General features: G+C 43.7%; 1 pseudogene; it reads right to left on the bottom strand.

The window, feature by feature from the left end:
• The window catches only part of LOC123191213 (disease resistance protein RGA5-like), a 5,327-nt pseudogene extending 2,618 nt beyond the window's left edge, over positions 1-2,709 (bottom strand).
• Between the last annotated feature and the right edge of the window lie 4,257 nt (positions 2,710-6,966).

Below are 6,966 nucleotides of genomic sequence, written 5' to 3'. Positions count from 1 at the left end.
CCCGCGCGACTAGAGTGAGCACACCATGTCGATCATATGAATTAGACCTCTCCAAAAAAGCAATTAGAGCCAATGCACTAGGGCAATACATTTACTCTTGTCACAAAGATCGCCTGATACAAGGCAATACGAAAGCTAACGGAAAAACAAACCACCTTAAGCCAAACTAGCAAATATTGGAACTTATACCCCTAATACAAGAGGAGATTACAACGCATTTCACTGTCCCCATAGTTATATAAACACCTTCGGGGTTTCTTCGTACAAATAGTTTTGTACGAAATTGCTAGGATTTATGTCCATGAAAACAAATGTGCCGAGAAATATGATCAAGACGAAATACATATTCTGTTGATACTTGTATAATATAGACTAAAAAAGGATAATCGTTCAAAAATCAACACACATCGTATAACATTGTGAAACATCTATTGAAATATCAAAGTAATATGATATCTAGAGTTGAGATTTAAGGAAGTTAACGTATGGTTAAATTTTAACATCATGATACTGGTGGAGATTTGATATAGCAAAAAGTAATATATTCAGTAAGTTGTAAAGAACAGTACAGAATTAATATAGCAAAAAGTAAGTTATAATGGAAATAGAAATGCATGTCTATCAGGTACAATCTCAAAGTACAGTGTAGATTTGCCACAGAAAACGACATTTTGTATTTTATATCTAGAAATGGAAATGAGCGGAAAAGAAAGGTAGAGACCATATGTCTGTATGGCTTAGGGAAAGAAAAAAAAACAGAATATACATAATACAATTATGAAGTAATAAAGAGACTAGATATTGTACACTTGAAAATATTAAGAAGAAAAGTGTCAGTTGTTTAGAGCAGTCAAGGATGAAGTTGAGCATGACAAGGAGCCCCATTAATGGCAAGAGGCCAAGGTAGGTACTGGGAGAAAAATAGAAGTAGGCGTGCTGACATAGGCATGTACAATGGGAAATGCATGAAAAATAAGGTGATATGATTTTTAGAGACCTGGTGTTTTTCCTTATGAAATGAACTAAAACAAGCATAAAAATTTAGCAATATATTCAGTTAGAATTGATTGTATCGAACATGAATATTTAGAGTAGTAATATGAGAACTAAAACTGAAAATAAATATGATTTGTGGTGTTTGATTATTGTATAAGGTAAATATCATAATAGAATGTAAATTCTCATGCATGCTTGCATGTTGAGGTGGCTTTTTATTAGGCATGATTGCATGTTGTGGTGGACCTTTCTCCATGCTTTTTATCTGACTAAATTTATAATTATTTTTCTGTCAGGATTGATGCTATGGATGCTGCATAGATGTATCTTGCGTGGATGGCATCTACAACAATATAAATGAAATGGCGTACCTTTTGTTGCTAAGAAATTCTTTAATTAGGATGATGAGCTTCTCTACTGCCAAATTTTCTGCATTATGACTAGCATGTATTTTCTTGTCAAGTTTAAAGAGGAGATCGCTTAATACTTTCTTCATGTCGGGATTCCGAGACACAGACACAAAAGCTTTGTGTCCAAATTTTGTTGCAAGGGCATCATACACTTCTTTGGCAAGCGTAGTCTTGCCCAATCCTCCAAATCCAACAATAGAGAGTGTCTTGAGTTGCTTACAGTCACCCTCAGTGATCTTCTTGATAATATCGTTCCTTGCTTCCTCTAGGCCGATGATATTCTTCTTATCTCCATAGAGAACCTCCAAGAAAGGATCAAGGGTGGCCCTTGTGGCTGCAGGTAGATTAGGAGTTTCATACCTTTCGTGTCGGATGGCGACTTTTTGCAACTGCTTGTCAATCTCTTCAATATCTGTGGAAATCCGATGTTTTGCCTTGCCCCTTTTGAACAGCTTCTTGAAGCTGACCCAGAGCTTCTCGAGCCTGTTCTGCTCATCACTGGGGTTGGGGTCACAGCCCACAACACGCACCAGGAGAGAGTCGATGACATCCTCCATTTCGTAAGACAGCTCCCTAACTTCGTCAGCCCAAACCTTGGTCTCGTCTTCGAGTTGATCGCGCGGCACCTCTGCCACCTTGCCAAGGGCAGCTTGCATAGCTTTCAGCTCAGCAGAGAAGGACTCGACCTTTTGCTTAACTTCCTTCTGTAGGTTGTACTCGTCCTTGATGACCTCGAGCAGTTTGTGGAGGAGGGAGCCCATGGCCCCCATGGCCAGATCCATGGCTCACTCAGTCTTCTCTTGTTGATGGCCACCGGGCATGGATCTGAATACCACAAGAAAAAGAGCCCAAATGTTACATCAAGAGACCAGTACAAGGACCGCATGGAACATGTGGTTAGCAAAATCAAAAGTCATATTTTCTTTAATAGACTAATAGTACAAGAGGAATAAAGAGATATCACAAAGGGATTCCTGAAGCGCATGCGCCAAACATGGGAATCGTTCTTCAGGGCAGCAGGGAGCCAAGCATGCAAAGAGAGCTGTATCATCCTGATGCGGGCTAATGAGTAGTGAGGGGGCCTGACCTGTAAAGACAACAGCGTTGCGGGAGGGACGTGCTTCCAAAGGTGCCAGCAGAGGGGGGATGAGGGCCTCGGCAGGGTCAATCAATCTTGCTCTCTTGCTTTCTATAGGAACACCGGCTCTCTTGGTTCGTTGCTCAAGCATGTGCCTGTGCGTAGTGGTTGCCGCATGCGGCGTGGCTCAAGGTTCATCCTTTATAGACTCCGAGCCGATCAATTGTTATATATTGGAAGAAAATATACTAAGACCGAAGACCTATGGAGAAGAGGAAACCGGATGCACTCCTGTTCACTAGTTTTTTCTTTTTTTATAAAGAAAATATAATAATATCAAGAAGATATTAATTGTACCTGGCCTCAATAATAACACACTATCAAAAGTTATTCAAGACATCAAGCATGCACACAGCCATATTACAAAAATAACAAAAAAGAAAAAGAAAAAAGAAAAACCGATGATCCACATCAAGCCGCTACACCGCCACCCTACTACGAGAGAATGGTTCTCCGCAAGCAACACCTCCAGGAAAGGAACAACGCACCTTGTGTCTTCGTCGTCAAATCCAACCTGTAAAGGTCGTATCATGTGTTTTCACCTTCAAGGTAAGGTTCGAACAACCTCCAAGTAATGCCTTCAACAAGAAAACAGTGCAAAAACACCGCCACTGCTAGGAATAACCATTAAGGTCAGGCCTAGGGTTTTCACCCTGGAGCTCGATACCGGGTACTCGAGGAAAAGCATCCCCGAACGAAGTCCACATGTGCTGCCTCCACCACTTTTTGGCCCAACGAAGACAATGTAGACATCGACAATGTCATGGGATGCGCCCACACAAAGCAAGCAGCCCAGCCGCCATGAGCCACCCGCTGAGTCATGGACATCCATTGAACCACACACGACATAGATCACAGAACAAACTGGCATGAGAGGAAGGTCATCGGTATTGCCAAAATCCCACAATTGGGACACTCCCGTAGCACCACACCTCTTCGGAAGTGCGCGGCGGTGGTAGATCTAGGCATGGCCCCTGGAAAATACACCTAGTACCGCCACTTGCACTGCCATTGCCGCGATCTATCGCCGCTAGCTCCGTCGTGGCGATGCAAACTACACGAAGCGCCTCGCAGTGATATGAACTGTCAAGCCTTGGGAATCCACGCACAAGGCAACCGGATACATGGCCTGACAAGCCGCTCTGCCGGCCGACTTCACTGGAACTGTGGTCGCGCACCGCGTCTGCCACGTCACACTACCAGCATAGATCGCCGCTATCCGCCGTGGTCGCGCAACGTGCCGCCTTCATGCCTCGCGCCTATGCCACACTAGGGAACACCGCCGTAGCAGAGGGCATATGGGATCCTCTCCAAGCCCCACCGCCACCATTGGCCACATGGGCTAAACCCGGTAGAGTTGTCCGGCATCAGGTGAGGGAGATTGATGATGTGGACCACATGCCACTAGAGAAGGGGATCAAGGTCTGCCCGTGCCTCTCAACTAGCCCTGAAGTAAGAGATGATGTTTCTGCTGTCAATCCTATGAGACAATAAAACATCTTCTCTTCCGCTGCAAGTCTGTGCATGCTGCATGGTCAGTCATCCAATTCACCCCTCTAACTTGCATCTGCCACATAGTGTTGCCAACGTGGCTGGTAATTGGCTACATGGCATATATGACACTCGTATCGCCCTCATAAGGGCGGGAGCGGCCGTCTTGGTTTGTCACTGTGTCTATGCAGAAATGATATGGTTTTAATGGCAAAAACTACTCTCCACTGCAGGTTATCTACCAGTGTACACATTGGCTCTGTTCGTGGTCTATTCTTCAGCGACAAGAACATTGACTGCTTCTTAAAGCAGTGTGTACGCATTTAGAGAAGACGGGCAAGGATGTTTTTACCCAACGTGGATGCCGGTTTAGTCTGTGGATCGACCCTCCATCCCCCCTCTCCCCCCTTGCCTTAGGCATTGTCTTGGTCTTGTGCGACTTTGTATTTTGCCGACGTTTTTTGAGTGTGTTCGTGGTGGCCGTGTGCATCTTAATTATGTAGAGGTCGGGTTTGAACTCATATGGTTGTATCCCCTTGATGTGATATTATGAGTCAATAAAAGCATCCTATGTCGAGGAGAAAGATAAGCGTAAGTGTGATAAATCGACGCCACTATACTTAGAAGCACGGAAAGATATGAGTGAACCGACAATTTATACACGAGCCAGCACACCATATTAGATTTTATACGACGAATTACACTTGGATACTAGCCGCCTGGCTGGTGTTCTAACAATAACTCGCAAGCAAGCTTGCGTGGATAGGGAGCAGAATTAAAGTTCCGATCGTGACCCGATCAGTCCTTTTTGTACATTGTGATACATAACCTCCTTGCAAGCTTAGCAACCCGACTTGTTAGCTTGTAATTCTCACACGTTATATCAAGCTTGACCGCCAATGGAGCGAAGACCTCGAGTCGGTCAGTCAACCTTGTCGGTTACCGTGGCCAGTTTTTCTCTCGCCGCCCGTCGCTGCTGTCACTGTCTTAATTAGCTGGACAATATTGTTGTGAAATGCCCAGCCTCGAGCGCTGCCGCTTGTTGTACTGAATACTTTTCAGCCGGAATCGGACATAGATCTTCTGCGTCAGTGTGTGATATACATGTCTCGGCAATTTCGGCGCAAACAAGGGTGCACGCGGACCGTTTACTGGTCCAAGATTCTCGTTTTCAATTGTGTTTGGTTTTTTGCGATCAATGACCGTGCTTCAGAATGTATTGTGCGGACATGGCTCGTTTCTTTGTGTTTCCAGGATATTTGTTTGAGCGGGTCCAGACTTGTATGCATTGTCCAAGGTGTTCCTGTCTACTAGAGACGAACAACGTACGACGTATGGGCCGTGTGAAAACCTCAGCTCTATCGGACTGTTGCATGACAGGAGTGCCCGTGTGAGTTGTGACCAAGCCTTCATGGCGAATAGGCGTATCACCTCACACTTGCCCCAACTGCCCGGCGAGTGGTTCCTTGCCATCTTGCGGATCATCTTGTGATTCTCCTGTCTCGCTGCGGATGAGGAGGATGCGAACACGGGCCGCTGGCCAATGTCACTAGTAGAAAACAAGGCTTTGGTCTTAGGCAGATCAGAGCATTAGTCCCGGCCGTGTTACGAACCGAGACTAATGAAAGCATCAGTCCCGGTTCGGGAGGCTAGGACGCCAGAAACACTCGGTAAATGGTCAAAAACATTTGATAAATGTTAACCACTACAAGAATCAAGAATTTCCCGAGCGTCAAAAACACTCGCTAAATGGTCAAAAACACTCAGGAACCGCTTTACCATGTGCTACACTCGGTAAACAACACCTGGGTTCTAGTGCAATCAACAGTTACTACTTTTATATGCCAGAAAAATATTTTCTAATGGTATAAGTTTTATGCCATATCATATACTCCCTCCATCCGGATATATAGGACCTAATACGTATTTCGAGATTTACTTTGACTGTCAGTTAGACCAATAATATATGATTTGTACGTTGCAAAAAGTATATCTGAAATATTATTTATCTAATAGATGGTCAAAGAAAATATCAAAATACATGTGAGACCTTATAAATCCGCACAAAGGGAGAAATGTGGAGACACGCACTTGAAAATTCTGTGAAAGCTAAAATGATAGCAAGTTACGAGACTTGGTATCCTGGACAAAGTCTTCTACAGTATTTTATTTGGTGCGCACCGACAAATAATGCATAGAAACACGAGCAAGTTGTATACTTCAAGAACAGTACCCCCTCTGTCACAGTTTACAGGGCGCGCTGGAAAAATCTCTGGGACCAAGATGGTTAGTGATTGGAGCACTGAAAATAGTATCGGTTGTTAACTACGGTGTCTAATTAGTGGAGAAATTAACGCGCAGTGTGCCCTACAGCCAGTAAATGAGTAGTCCTAGCGCATGCAGTGGTGGAGAAAAAGGACCGCATGCATGGGATGCAGCCTCATATCATATAATAGTAGCACATCATTTAATATAATATAGTATCATGATATGATACTCAACCCATGCACGTGTATCGAGACTTATTGTCTTGGACAAAGTTCCTATCTATCCAGTCAACACTGACATTGATGCATAGCGAAGCGAGCAAGTTTGTATAAATTGCCTGCAAGACTAGTAGAAGCAGACACACTTTTGAAAATTCTGTGAAAGCTAAGGGTCCTCCCGGTACTCCACCTTGTTCAATTCTAAGCATTTTAGATAAGGAGAAATTGATGTGACATAGTAATTAAGGAGGAGGTAGATGATTTTGGTGTCTCCAGGAACAAACAGTGATAGGCACAAGACCCTACGTATATTTTGATCCCATGTGGATCCCATAGTCATCATCCCTTTTACTTTACTTTTATTTTTCCTTTTTTGCCGCTTCAGTGTCCAGTAAGATCCTACAACTAATTAAATAAAAAAATTATCCACAACAAACTAAATACC

This window comes from Triticum aestivum, chromosome 2A (assembly GCF_018294505.1).
Source record: "Triticum aestivum cultivar Chinese Spring chromosome 2A, IWGSC CS RefSeq v2.1, whole genome shotgun sequence".
NCBI classification, from domain to species: Eukaryota; Viridiplantae; Streptophyta; class Magnoliopsida; order Poales; family Poaceae; genus Triticum; species Triticum aestivum.
Note: the sequence above shows the minus strand (reverse complement) of the source record. Positions and strands in the feature narration are given on the sequence as shown.